The sequence below is a fragment of the Typopeltis vanoorti genome, chromosome 13, assembly GCF_054136105.1.
Source record: "Typopeltis vanoorti isolate ZY-2024b chromosome 13, IOZ_Tvanoo_1.0, whole genome shotgun sequence".
Taxonomy (NCBI): domain Eukaryota; kingdom Metazoa; phylum Arthropoda; class Arachnida; order Uropygi; family Thelyphonidae; genus Typopeltis; species Typopeltis vanoorti.
In genome coordinates, this window is record NC_143561.1 from 56,562,054 (window position 1) to 56,577,206 (window position 15,153).

At 31.6% G+C, this 15,153-nt stretch overlaps 1 long non-coding RNA gene across 3 annotated transcripts in view; it reads left to right on the forward strand.

Annotated features, from left to right (window-relative positions):
• Positions 1–14,385, forward strand: part of LOC150100173 (uncharacterized) — a 60,774-nt gene extending 46,389 nt beyond the window's left edge. For 2 of the 3 annotated variants that reach the window (XR_016549281.1, XR_016549282.1), the window contains 2 exons: positions 8,417–8,484; positions 14,175–14,385. This is a non-coding gene — a long non-coding RNA (uncharacterized LOC150100173). The remainder of the gene's footprint in view (positions 1–8,416; positions 8,485–14,174) is intronic. The other variant, XR_016549283.1, reaches the window with a different exon arrangement.
• Positions 14,386–15,153: the final 768 nt, after the last annotated feature.

Genomic DNA, 15,153 nt, shown 5'->3' on the forward strand with positions numbered 1-15,153 from the left:
TAAAAAAAGAGAGAAAAAAAAAAGATGGATTATTAGGGTCTGGATTGTTTCTCACACTTAATCAATGCAGTTATTATTACGGTTTACGAGGTGGTGTTTAGACAGAAATTCTATAGCACAGCTATCAGGAAACAAATAAAACAAATGTTATAAGTAGAAACTTGAAGAGAAATAGAAGGTAATATTTACCCTTGAGGCTGCTAGCGGAGACTGCACACAGCAGTAGGATGGTCTTCGGAGCCAATGGCTGTCATGAGACACACCAATCTCTGTCGTCTGCTCTCCCGCTCACCCAACGGAGGCGGCGCCGGACCATGGGGCGGAAACAGATTTTCAGTAGAATTTTTTTTTTGCCTCTTCTTTCACTTTTACTTGCTGCTCTATGTACTCTTTCTCTCTGCGTAGTATTGTGTGTGTGTAATAACACACATACAACGTCGATCCAGAGATTTAAAGTGTAGAAACACTTCAACTTGTGTGTGTGTATAAGTCCGCCGTATTCAATCACTTCAAACGTGACTGGATTTTAATAAGGGGTGCTATGCGATACGTGGGGAGGAACTGTGCGTGAGCAGAGTAAAAGGAGACGTGTTAGTAGTTTATCTTTCATTTTGCATTGACGATACATCAGCCTGATACATCTCAGCGCTTGTGATCATATATTGAGATAACTGAATGGGACACATGACTCTTTCTCTCTCCTTTACATGGTGTTCGTATCACCGTGCAACGGTGTTGGTATACGATCCCGGACAATCTTCCGTTACAGTTGGATGAGCTTGTCTACAGAGAAATATGTAAGGGTCTGGTATACTCTTCGTCACGCACTGAATCTATGAGCAACTAAAATATAAGCCATTGCTTGCTATATCAGCTGCCAATTGTGGTTCGAAGTCTGAGAAGGAATCGAGATGATATTTAATTATTATTAATCTTGAAACTAACTCCTTTGTGACCTGAAACTTGTCCAGACATATATCATTAATAAAATTTTATCTAACGGTACTCAATTACTGAAATATCTATTCATATTTTGGGATCTCTATGGGGAGAGGGGTAATTATCCATTTATGTGTAAGGGATATCATGAATAAATGAGTTTTTTTTTCTGTAAAGTGAAAAAAAAATGTCTTTAGAGGACACCATCGTTTTTGTGAGATATAATGGGAGTTCATATCTTTCATCATTTGATCTATTGATATCTGCAGAAGGTTTAAATATAATACATATAAAAATTACTAAATGGAGTCGGAAACTATCAATAGAAATACAGACTAAAAATTTAAATTTTTTTAAAAATACAGACAAAAATTGCGAATTGCCGCTATATGGATAGATATAAAGACAATCAGAAGTATTCCATACTGACTGAATTTCGTTCTTTAGTTGAAAGATGGTAGTGCGCAGTCATCGTAATTTTCATATATTCGTAATATCCTCAATAACCTAGTACAGAAGAAATAATATCTTTACTCATGGAGCAAAGAAAAATGATCTTCAAGTTTTCTGAAAGAGAACAAGTCCTAGGATTTTCAGGAGATCGACTCCATGTATATCAAATTCGATTTTGGAAAGAAGCAGTCTTCTTCACATAAAAAAAAAAAACCGATTGCTAATTTAACTTATAATAACCATCAATAATTATTTATTAATAACATTATTAACTATTAATCCATTGATTATTAAAACGTTAAGATCAAATTACAAATATTTTGAAGTTATATCGTTTCCTCCCCTTTTTTTGTTTCGAGGTGAATCTCCACCAAGAGATCTTTATTTGAAAAAAATTAATTTTGTTTCTTCAAATGACGAAAGGAACCACTGAGAAAAAGACTGGATATTACACTTCGAAAATATGTATTATTTAAATAGAAATAACAGATATTAAAGAACTAATTTTATTTAGTTTTATGTTGACGGGTTATTATTGTATAGTATTTCATAACAATGCTTTCATCGCTACTGCGGTTTCTGTCAACAGATCCTGAAAAGTCAAACTGATATTAATACCTAAATATGAAGTGGTAATTATAAAATTAAAATATCCAAAATAAAATTCTAAAATAATAAAGTATTATTTAATTTTTTTTGTCTAATTTATTATTTTGAAGATTCTTAAATTTTTATGATGTAAAAATGTTTTTGCAACAATAAACCATTAAACTATTTTAATCATAATTAAATAATAACTTAAAAAGCTCGCTTGGAGTTTGAGAGGAGTGTGATCAGGATGTAGAATCAATCGACCGTGAGATGCGGTGATTGATTCATTCAATCCCTTGGAGGGTAATGGATAATTCATTCCCTTGGAGGGTAATGGATGGCAATGCTGTAGCCAATGAAGTTCTAACTGACGCTCGGCTATTGCCTTTACCCTCCTGCCATGATCAGAGCTTTAATAGCTCACTAAAACCTTATACCTGCACTGTCCTCTACAGATAACGGGGAAGATGAAAAGCATTCTTGCTTCGCCCCTTGAAGCCAGTTCTTATATAAGGACTATATAAGGATATGGAGTTTGGGAGAGAGTTAAAGTAGAATCGACCGTGAGATGCGGTGATTAATACCCTTGGTGGGTAAAGGATGGAATTTTTTTTGTCTAATTCATTATTTTGAAGATTCTTAAATTTTTATGATGTAAAAATGTTTTCGCAACAATAAACAATTAAACTATTTTAATCATAATTAAATAATAACTTAAAAAGCTCGCTTGGAGTTTGGGGAGGGAGTTAAAGTAGAATACCGTGAGATGCGGTGATTAATACACTTGGAGGGTAATGGATGGCAATGCTGTAGCCAATGAAGTTTTAACTGAGGGTCGGCTATTGCTGTTATCCTCTTGCCATGATCAGAGCTTTAATAGCTCAATAACACCTTATCCCTACACTGTCCTCTACATATAACGGGGAAGATGAAAAGCATTCTTGCCTCGCCCCTTTAAGCCAGTCCTTATAAGGATTGGAGTTTGGAATTTCCATGTCTTGTTAATCTCTTCTGAACTTTCGAATATGTATGATGGTATCACAAGGATTCATTGTTTCTTCCGTGAATCTTTCAATGACACACTAAGCAAGCACTTTGATAATTCAATTGTAGATAATCATTTTTAAAAGGAGTCGTAATTTTTTTTGTGTGTGTTGATATACTTGTTAATCCTGTATGTCCACATACAATACAAGCTCATTTTATTATTCTTATGAAGGGATTTTAGGAACAAGGAAACGTCTATGCTATCTATATTTATATGTGAAGGATACCTTACATTCATATTTGTTAAATATGTGACCTTTACGAATTTTAGTAACAGTAATGGCTGCGTAAGTTTATAAGTTTTCATTTCAAGTATAAGTTATACTATTTACTAATACCCCAGTGTGCTGTAAGTGAGTGCTATCCACTATAACTAGTGCTTCCTATGATCTAATAATACGTTGCTTAGAGAATGTATTTTGTAATCCCGAAATACGTTGTAATGGTTATTGGATCTTTACATTAAAAATTAAGTAACGTAAGAATCCATTATTAAGCATAATTTCCCAGACGACTGGAAAGTCAAGGAAAGATGAATGATGTTAAGAGGTGCGCAAGTTGAAAAAAAATGCGACACACACACACACACACACACACACACACACACACACACACACACACACACACACACACACACACACACACACACACACACACACACACACACACACACACACACACACAGAGAGAGAAGGGTGGCGATGTTTTTTATGTCATTTAGTAGGTAGCGGGCCATTTGGCACATTTGCTCCACATAAACTATGATGTGGTTCTTTACACAGACGAGTGTGAGTGCTCAAAGTTCCCAGTGGTCTGGGAAAGGTGACCTTCTATTGACGGTGTCCAGCCACGACGGTCGAGTGCAAGGGTCTCACAGGGCCAAGAACAACTTTCCTCTCCAGTAACTTAGTATCAGCAACAGACGCCAACATTCTTCCGCTGAACGATTTTCAGGTTTTTAAACGCTATCAGCTTAAAGAAGACGTTGCCACGGTGTAGAGGCCGCTTAGAGGTGATTTATTTAATACGAACAGGAGCATTCATGGTGTTATAATAAAACGGTAGGAGAGCAGCACAAAACGGCCGTAAAAGTCTCGGCCACGATTTACGGGCCACTTCTCTCCTCTCTCAGGCATGGGGTTGGACGGACTCCATCGCTCTGGCCTCTTACCACGTGGGTTACTATAGAAACCACGTGTTGGATCACCTCTTGCTTATGAAAACTGTCTTTCGAATCGCTGGGCTACCTTCACAAACATTTTCATAGAATTGGGATTTGGAAAGGCACCAACTGCCTCGTATCTGATTCTGTTTGTTCAAGTGGCATTGTTCAGAAGGGATTGGCGGTTTCCACCCGAAAAATATTTCATTTAGAAGCGAGAAATGTTAATTGTATTTTTTGTTGTGACTTTCCACTGGTATTATGATCTCATTGACTTTCAGCAATGTTGGATGCATTTGGAATTTCAGCTGGAAATACTAACGTGATCCATAAAAAAGAAATTTACTAGGTTCTTCGTTCGATTCTCTCAAATTATATGAACCAATGTGAAATCAACCCTACGCAAATTCGGACAGATCCATATTTTAACAGTAATCCCTAATAGAAAGTCAATAACTCTTAAAAATATAATTAGCTTGGCAAATATTAAATATTTAGCTAAGAACAAATGAAATAATATTTCTTAAACAACTGCAATTTGTTAAGAAACGAAGGATCTGAAACGGATAACGTCCCATGCATTACTTGCTAGGATTCAATGTTTAAATGAGCATGCTCCGCCTTTGCCACGAGCTATCTAGGTATTGCACTATTTGAAAGTTCATATAGGCATCCTTTTTTATAATTAGAAATTATAATCTTTTTTTTATAAAAAAAAAAAAAATTCCTTTTTTATGGAACTTTTGAAACTTAAGTTCGTAAGTAAATATTCCTAAAGTGGAATATTTTATTCGTTTATTTTATTTTTTTATAAGCAACTAGTCCATATTCTTCAGCAACATCGTCCGTCCTTTTCTTTTTATTTTTGTCAGCAAATGTGGTCGGCATTGGCCACAGGACGCCATTAAATAACATTAACTTAATTATTCCTTCACCTGTTCGAGATTTTCAGTGAAATTGGGAACGTCACACACTTGTAAATGCAACAAATGTAAATATAGCAAATAACTAATATTAGTTATTTCGATGATTTTATATATTAGTGTCAATCCAAATTTGCGGTGTTTATATTGAATATATAAACACCGAAAATTAGAGCATTGAAATAAAAGATAGTTTGTATTTCATGACGACAATCTGCTTTTTGCTTATAAAAAATTAATTTAATTTAATTTATTTTTAAAAAAATCTGCTTCTATTATTATTTATTTTCTATTCTTTTGATAAACACGTATTTTAAATAATACACCATTCAAATATACAAATCAGTAAAAATAAAATTGGTATCGAGAAGATGTTATTGTACTCCATGCGTTGATTGGCTGAAATGAAATAGTTTTGTGAGGTGTTATGTCACGATATCTGGTCAATGATACCTGACGCTTTTTAACAAAGAAATAAAATTCCGATATGAAGATTCGCTCCCACACATCGATTTTAGAAAACGTGCAATTTAGAGGCAATTATACTTAATACTGGAGGCCAAAGTCTGACCACTACTATCACTTCAAAGTTTCCCGGATTAGTAGAACCAATGGTTCTACCTGTAATGTCTTTTCAATGGGTATTTTCACACGCTGCAGTAGTATATAATATATATTGTAAGGTGAATTCGTGAAATATTTTTATTTAATACCATTTTTACTGTCACATTCTTTAAAAATTCGAAAATCAAACTACATATTTCATCATTTATTCTAATAACGTATAATCGCACTTGTTTGTCCATTAAACGGGTTGATTCAGTTTCACTGGAAATGAAGGATTTAATTTTCAATCACAATCAGCAGTTTTTAGTGCACAATTTTTCTTATTTACAATATTTTAATTGTACGTTCTGCAGGAATTTTATTATTATACAAATGATATCATTTATGTCATACATTTATTTATCAAATTCAAGAATTCAATTATTTTTAGATGAATTATCTATTTATTTATTTATGGAATCCATACATATATGAAAAATAAACTTTACTGAGTTTCTCATATTTATATGAGAGACCGTATACCATTTATTTCTATTACAATGCATTGTATTTTTACTTTTTTCAAAACTTAATGCCATCCGAATTATTTGTCCATTTTAAATTACTGTATTTATTTTAAAAAGGTTTTTTGTAGGAATATGTTTTAAAACTTTCTTGTAGACCTTTAAATTTGAAAAAAAAATTGCGAAGTGTTTGCACTAAATATCTTTAATGTTAGAATGTATTCGTAAGAACATTTCTTTGCAGTAACATAGTCCCAAGAGCTGCTTATTTTCAATAAACCTTAAGTTTGTTAAGTTCTTCATGACATGGATTATGTGTAACGATTTATATTAAGAACGCACTCTCGTATTATACAGATGATTAACATAATTTTAATGTCAATGAAGATTCAAAACATTTTATGAATGATATATCATTTCGTTGAAAGTCCAATTTCCTATTTTTGTTATTTCTCAGAGACTTTGATGTTATTTCTTTCTCTCTTTCTTTCTTTCTTATTTTGGTTCTATTTTTGGAAGGAGCAAGCGACAGGCTCCACTGTTAAAAGTATGATGTTAACTTCCTCTAAGAAGTATCCCTTGACAGGAGGAGGTGTGCCCATTCCCACTGTGTGCGCACACACGCACATTGGAACCTGATTTAAATACACCAATCACGTCATGGGTGGACAGTAAGAGGGTGCCGGAGGGAACAGAGCTATTTTTCCGTGACATTTGTGTCGTATTAAAGTGTGTTCCGACCTGTTAGATTGTTACACTTGACTTTTATGGCAGCAGTTATGACTCTGGCCGAGGTTCTCACAGATACATTACCGACAGACGTTGGGCATTATTGGTTGGTGTGGCACCCTTTCAGCTGAGAACAGACACTTTTATACAGCTTGTCTATAGGTCAGCTTTGTGGCTTTAAGCCTCTCTATTATGGCATCGTGTAAGCTGCATCTGTTAACAGAATCTGGTAACCGTATGGTCATTTCTACTAGAAAATACATATTCATTAGTTGCGAATAGCCCATTACCCAAGGCCGGGTGGTTTACAATCACGTGGTTCTTTAGGTAATGATAGTAACTGTTATTGATCGCTCAACAGCCACGAAACGTCCAGACACCGAATTGTTATTGATCGGTCCCCATTTTCTTGTGGGATTGGCTTTCGAAAAGGCAGAAATCTAACATTTTCCCATTAACTCATATTACGCATTTCACTACCAAATTCTAATGATTCCGATAGCTTATAAAAGGCAACTGCACAGTCACTGAGTTGCGCTTGAAGTATTAAAATTAAAACCTTAATTTACAGACAATTAAAACTTTAATGCACTAATAAATTGGAATTTGAATACCTGATCCACTGAATGCACTAAAAGAACTTTTTATAGCAGCATTTTTTTTTGCGGGGGGGGGTGCTGTTGGATTATAATAAGTAATTGTAGTTATTAACTCCGGATGATATGTAATCATTTGTGAAATTGCAAATTATTAACTTGGTCATTAAAAGTAATTTAAATGGTCAGAAGAATGGATTTGACAAATCGTTCTTAGGATGAAAAATCCTTCCATCCTCATAAAGTCGCATTCTAGATGGGATTCGAACCCAGATTTTGCAACCCAAGGGCATTGTCAATAGCGAATGCCATATTCAGAGATTTTCGATTGAATTATACTGATTTAGAAATGTGAATATATTCTGAGGACATATCCTCGCGTTCTAAGTGGTTGAGTATTAAAATTGTTAAATTTTAAGAATATGTATATCATATTCCTTAAACGCATTGCTATTAAATCAGACATTATGAGCTGAGTGTTCGGTCTTCATCTACCACTAAACACATTGATCCGTGACTGCTATCCGAAAAGTATTTTAGGGACAGTATATGTATATATATTCTAACAGTGACCTTTCCATTTCTATACACGCAATAGAAGTTTGTAAGTAAACTAAAATATTAAAAATGAAAATACTTCAGGATCAGTGCAGTTTCTTGTTATATTTTGAATACTAGTTTAGTTTCATTCCACAATAACTGTTCAAATTCTCTTAAATGTTATGTTTAGAAAAACGATGCTTTTTTTTTTAATTTAAACGAATTTCATGACAAAAGTGTGATTTAAATTTATATATATGTACTATTACTTTAGAAAATTTAATAAAAATTGGACTAATTTCATGCCTGCTAATACTCAGTTCTCTTTGATTACACTACTGAAACATTTTTTTCCGGAATTTGTAGGAAATATTGCATATTTTTGCTGTAAATTCGTTTCATCGTTACGTACATAGTTCTACGATCATTGAAAGGTATGTAAAGATGACAATCCTCTAAATTAAGATTTCTGTCTATTAATGAAAACTGTGACTTGCTTCATTAGCACTTTCTGTTATTCGTTTGCTTTACAAAAGACAGGGCAGTTGTTCCATATATAATAATTTATGTTTAATTTATTCGTTTACGCAATTATTTATCTTGACAAGATCATCTCATCCTGTTTTATTCAGACGATATTATAGCGTTCCTATGTCTAACGAGCAGGAAACAGACAGAAATTTGGTGAAACAAAAATGTTCTTGTCGAACGTATTTAAATTCATTAGCAATATTCAAAATGTTATGTAATCTAAGAGCCCTTCAAATTTTATGTGGATGTCTTTGTTTGATCTAACGAATGAAAGACTATTCGTTAGATCCTTGCTGTATATATCGTTGCTTAGTCCTTGGCGTAGATTATCTTATTTTGTCTTTTGTTTTTCTAACAAAAGACAAAATAAGATAATCTAATGTATATGAATGAGTTACAGTATTTTAACTTCATAGCTTTTAATATGAGCTTTAAATGCAAAAATAATAATATGTAATTATAAACTTAGCGCACACACGATATTTGTTTGCTATAAGTCTTGTAGCCTCTCTTGTGAGAGAATGATATTTAAAAAAAAAAAAAAAACATTCAGTAAACGTAATGAGATAAATAAAGTCACCTTCATGATTAGAAATATTTACTAGTAGTGTACATTGAAAACGTATATGCCAACCTAACCTTTGGAACTTTAAAAATCTACGCATCTAGTGTTCATAAAATTCTTGAAAATTTTCAAGTTATATTTGTCATGGAGCCTCCTAATACAAATTATTTCAGTGATAAGCATTATTCCAACACATGATCAATGCATCCAGCAACATTAAGCCAGATATTAATGTAATATCAATCCATTCGTTCTCTAAATATCACCTATAACAGTAGTAATAGCTCTGTATTTCACAGAGAGAATATTTTAAAATATGTAAGATACTGTAAAATATTCGTGTTTTTTTTTATTTTTTTTAAATAAACTAATTGTGAATCGCAAATTTTTATGATCACAATTACAAGTCACAATTCGCGCACATAATTGTAATTCCCAACCAATGATTTGACTGCTTTATGAAAAATGTAAATAGACAAGGGGAAAAAAGAGGAAAATTCCTTGGTGTCGCTGTTGAAACTATAATCTAGATTGAAAGATTAATAAATGACAATAAGCAAACGAAAAGAGCTGAAATAACATGACACTGAAAAATTATTTTAAGAAAGCAAAAAAAATTTTATTATTCACATAAAGAAATACATTTACAAAGCTGCACACTAAATAGTATTACATCACTATATTCCTTTCTTTCCAAAAAAAAAGTGCGTTAGTTACGAGTTGTGAACTTTGCTCGTATATAGATTCCTATGTCTTTCCGTAAGATTTCTTATATGTTTATATATTAAAATTCAGCTAAGTTTTTAAAGACCTGCTTATCTTAAACTGAACATTCAATGGTTTTTAAAGACATTTTGTTTAACCACTTGTGTTTTCTGCAATATTTTCATCCCATATAAATACTAATCACTAAATAAATCAGAATATTTATAACATTAATATATTTAATTTAATTTTATAGTTGGGACCCACTCGGAATTCTCCGCATACTAAAATCACAGTAACAGACAATAAACAATGCGTTTTAGGAAGTGAATATTATTGAAGAATATATGGTGTGTTTATATATACTTTTCATGCCATTAGTACTCAATTTTAAGTGATAGATATAATTATAATTAGGCCAATCATGTTAGAATATGTCTTGTTCTACTTTAAATGAATTGTTCGATACGATTAGTATAATTTTTTTCATTATTTTCAATAAGAGTGATAACAATGAATTCTAAGATTGAATTATACTTAAATATAATCTTATATGTTTCTACACGAATCAAAAAACGTAAAAGATAAAAGTCAAATTATAGGAAAACATGAAAATAATTTTTTTCCCTTTGAATATTTTCGTAATTATTTCCTGTAATGTTATAACGTTTTATCTTTTTTATTAAGCAAATAATATTATAAAACGTTGCTAAAAGAAATAAATATTTTATGAAAATATTGTATTATTTTATTTTTATACACAATTACAACTCGATTAATCTTATTTACTCTGATAAATTGGTTATTGAACATACAAAACTAATCATACAGAAGAAAATTTTGTGAAATTCTTTAGCAGTTCAACAATGTATTCTTTACAGAATTTTTTTTTTAAAATCTAAGTCTAAAACAGAAAATATTATTAGTTTCCACGGCAAATCTCATTCATATTTTATGTATCAATTATAGAAACTGGTGTTTTTCTATATATGAGAAAAAGAAAGAAAAATCTAAAAAAAATTAAATTTTCAATAAAATATAAAATAAATATTAAAGTTATCACATTATATATCATGCATATTTTTCAAGATACTGATACAGTGAAAATATGTGATCAAAAATGGCGCGACGCGCATTATTTTTGCATCTATTACATTAGATTGTAAGAAAGAAAGAAAGAAAGAAAATAAAAACAAAACAAACGAAGAAGCGTAAAAATAGAAAACAGAACGGATGTTACAGGTGTGCGCAACGAAATAGGGACGAGACATTATATCTCAATGCAAAAAAAAAAAAAAAAAAAAAAAACAATTTAAAGAAAAAGATTAGACAGAACGTGAAATTTTGATAAAATTACATTCTAAATCACAATATTATGGAATTCTTAAGACGAGTATCCGTTTGCAAAACGGAATATTGTTCTTAATGAGTCAAAGTTTATAAATAATAATACAAATAAGTCTGATATTAAGTATCGTATCAGTAGCATACATAAATGAAAACGTATAGAAAACAACTCGTTTAGCATAAAAAACAAAACAAAATAAAACACTGATTTATGCAGCGAATATAAAAGGAGCATACCACAATTATTTATCAACATAGTTTCTTCTAACGGATAAAATTATAATTTTTAAAATTATTTTTACACGTATGAACAAATATATCAAAGCACATACTTGATTTCTTGCCAGATTCGTACGATGTTACTCCTGATGTTAATACTTCGTCACATAGAATGGCTGTTCTATGTTAATGAAGTGGCACCACAGCATAAAGTTCATGCAAAAGTTTTAGTTATTATTATTTTTTTTTTAACCGAGGTCATGTTCGTTGATCTTCTCCGACAAAGTCTAGCGTAAGAGAAACAAACAGAAAGGTCACAGTCCTTCGCGTTTAGCAGTCCGTAGGTGGTGGATTGTGATGTCTCTTTTAGCTGAGCGTCTGCCGGTCGAAGACTCAATCATTTCGATTGCTGGTTTGGCAGTAAAAGGCGTAATCCAGAAGTAATATTACACTTCGCGTCTTTCGATGTTGGTATATTTCGACGAGATTCAATAAACAGTTAAAAATAGTAATGAAGGTAAAAAAAAAATCACTTTTGATGACAATAATGTCTTCCGATATCTTCTAGTACACAAACGAACACAAAAAAGTCACACTAAAGGTCTTCCGATGTTAATTATATATCCACAAACACTTGAAAGTCGACCATCGCTGTAGAAATTTCACTAGTTATTGTTTTAAATGTCCACATTATTGAACTGTGCAAACACAAGCTTGATTTTTGTCCCGAATCACAGTAACGATAAAAATACTGTGATATAAACAATCTTCTTACTCACTCACAGAAAAGGAAATATATAAAACAAGAAAAAACACAAATATGATAATAACAAACTTCACACATCAATGGTTATTTTCAGTTAACACTGTCATTTTAGAAAAATTCATATTCATTTTCTTAATACTCATATCAATGAATTGGCAATATTATCTACAAGAATCATATAGTAATAATGTCATTAAATAAATCTCAGCTATATAGAAATGTTATAAGATAGGAAATTTTGTAATTACACTTCATAGTGTATGCGAAAACATTTGCTGGAGTAAATAAAAATAACAACAGTAAAGGACTTGATATATATATTTATTTATTTATAAAATTATAGATTGATTTTAATCAGATTATTTTAATAATTTCTAATATTTCAGTAAAATTACAAAAATTTTCTATACACCATTTTGTTGCCTATTTAAGGATTTACTTTATTGAAAGGAAAAATTATATCTTGTGAACCTGATTTTATTATTCAATTTAGTTATGGCATTCTCTTCAAGCTTGGAGTACGTTTATAATTCTGGTGAAAATACTCTTTCTTCTAAAAATAAAATTATTAGTGTAGATCTGATCTGATTACTATAATAACATTGGACTTTCGACTTGTGACGATTAACTTTTCCCGTGCAGTGGTTTCAGATAAAATAGAAAACATGAGAAATTCGAAACTTTTTTTTCTTGCTTTGTTCCTGATCACAAGCGTAACGCACAGGCCAAAATCCAATATTATTGTAGTGTCTCCAGACTCAAAATATCTTTCTGTAATTTTTAAATATACAAATAGTTAGAGAAAGCACATCAATGACAGATGTCTGATCATCTTGCTGCCATCAATTCCGAAGAATATTTAAACGGTATAAAAAATTAACCACCGTGAAAAATTAAGCCTGTTCACTTGAACACCAAGAAATGAAAGGTGCATATTGTTATCAGGAAGTGATGAGAAGCGCCACCTGCTAAGTCATATAGTATGACAAAAAAACTGACGAATTATTAGAAATCATTTAATTATGTTGAATTGTATTATTGTGTTTTATTATTATTATTAAAATAATTAATTTTAATGATTCTGTTCATTTTCCTTACCTGTCTAGAATAAAACGCATCTATAAAGAAAGTTTTTAAGACACTCAATTTTTTATTTAAGAAATAAGAGAGAAAATTATATTTCGTGGATTCTCATGGCTGAGTCCATCATGATTAACAAATAAATTTATTTATAAAATGCGATTTAATTCAGAAAGGTTGGAATAAATGACAAATCATTCTTATAAGCCTTTAAAAAAATTCATTTCTCTTAGTTTCTTCCTGGAATGTCCAAAATGTATGGTCATTTTCGTTTTCCTTCATGAGACTGTAAATGGGTGCAATTGTGAGCTTTATTAGCAAATATTAATACAGAAATCGCGAATAACGTACTTGAATGAATTTGTTTTTCGAGTAAGTACAAAAAGAAGATTTTTTGGAAACTGAACAAGAACAAAAATAGCAGGCGAAAACGCGGGGAAAATCAATAAAGTAGCTAAGGGTGAAGATAAAAATGTCAGTAATTCTGTTTCAACTTCAGCGGTGTGATTACTTCCTAGAAATCCTGTATTTTAATCAAACAGTCCAAGTATTAACAGTATGACAACAACTAATCCCAAAAATATCACCTTCTTACTAGCCCATTTATATGAATTTTTACAGCTTCCATTTAAATTTCTATTTGCCTTACTCAATGGGAAATTATAAGCTCTTATGTAACCATGTTAGTCAATAAAATGAGTTTGATAAATGCAATAATTTATTGTGTGTCAATTGTAATCAGCCTCAATTACTCTCTCTCTCTCTCTCTCTCTCTCTCTCTCTTGTTACTTGTTACTGTTAGTATTTTCCTTGCAACATATGAAACGAAGAGATTGGCCGATAAGGATGTTTTTAGCTCTCTTGATCAAGCACTTTGCGTCAAAATTGTTTATTTTTGTCTCTTCCTGTAGGCTGATGAGTCGAGCTAACTGACAGTCGAAGACGGACGACAGGCTCCAACTAAGGCTCTCCTTATCAGGTACTCCAGATGTGCAGAAAGCCCCAACTTCGATGGGAGCAGAAGGGAAAAGCTGTACGCATGCGTCATCTTCCTATCTCTCAAAAGCAGTGTTTATATCGCTGTTCCGACTACTGTATAGATCACAATTCACAAGTGTGTGTGTGTGTGTGTGTGTTGTCATAGTTACACATCATATGATTCATTTATGTGAATTTTTTTTTATTTCGATAATAAATCTTCATTGGCATTTCTTAAAAATTGTGTTTTCATTCATTAACGTTTAAATATTTTAAAATCCAGATTTTTCATTTATGTTGATATTTTTTCACATAAAAACGAAACACCAGCAAAAAAGTATATATATATATATATATATAATACTTCATGTATTGATATATGTGTGTGAGAATTCATATAATTTATAAGAATATAAATTAACTTTAGTATCGTCATGGTACATTCAGATTACAAAATAAATATTGGTTTTTTTTTTTTTTTGGTCATTGTACACAAGTCGACACGATCAAACAAACTCACGAGTAAATCATACTTGATCCAATAAGATGGGAGAGTATAGTAGATTATGTCTGATTTTCCTTCTTGTGTTTCAAAACACTAGAATACCGCATGTACTCTTGTAAATACTGTAAGGTATACGAGAACTTTTGTTCTGAATTTTATCCTATGCGTTGTTATGTATGTATGTATGAATGAATATTTATAATCACATCATAAATTTGTCGATAATTCCACACAGATTTCATTCTGTTACATGAGCGTGGAGTGTCCTTCTCAAAACTGAATTGAATGTGTATTTAAAAGTAGGAAAGATAATTCCGCCTGCAATTCAAAAAATATATAATGTGAACGTGTTCTTGATTATTAACGAAGCATCTATTAGAATGGTTTCACACGGAGACCGCGTATAT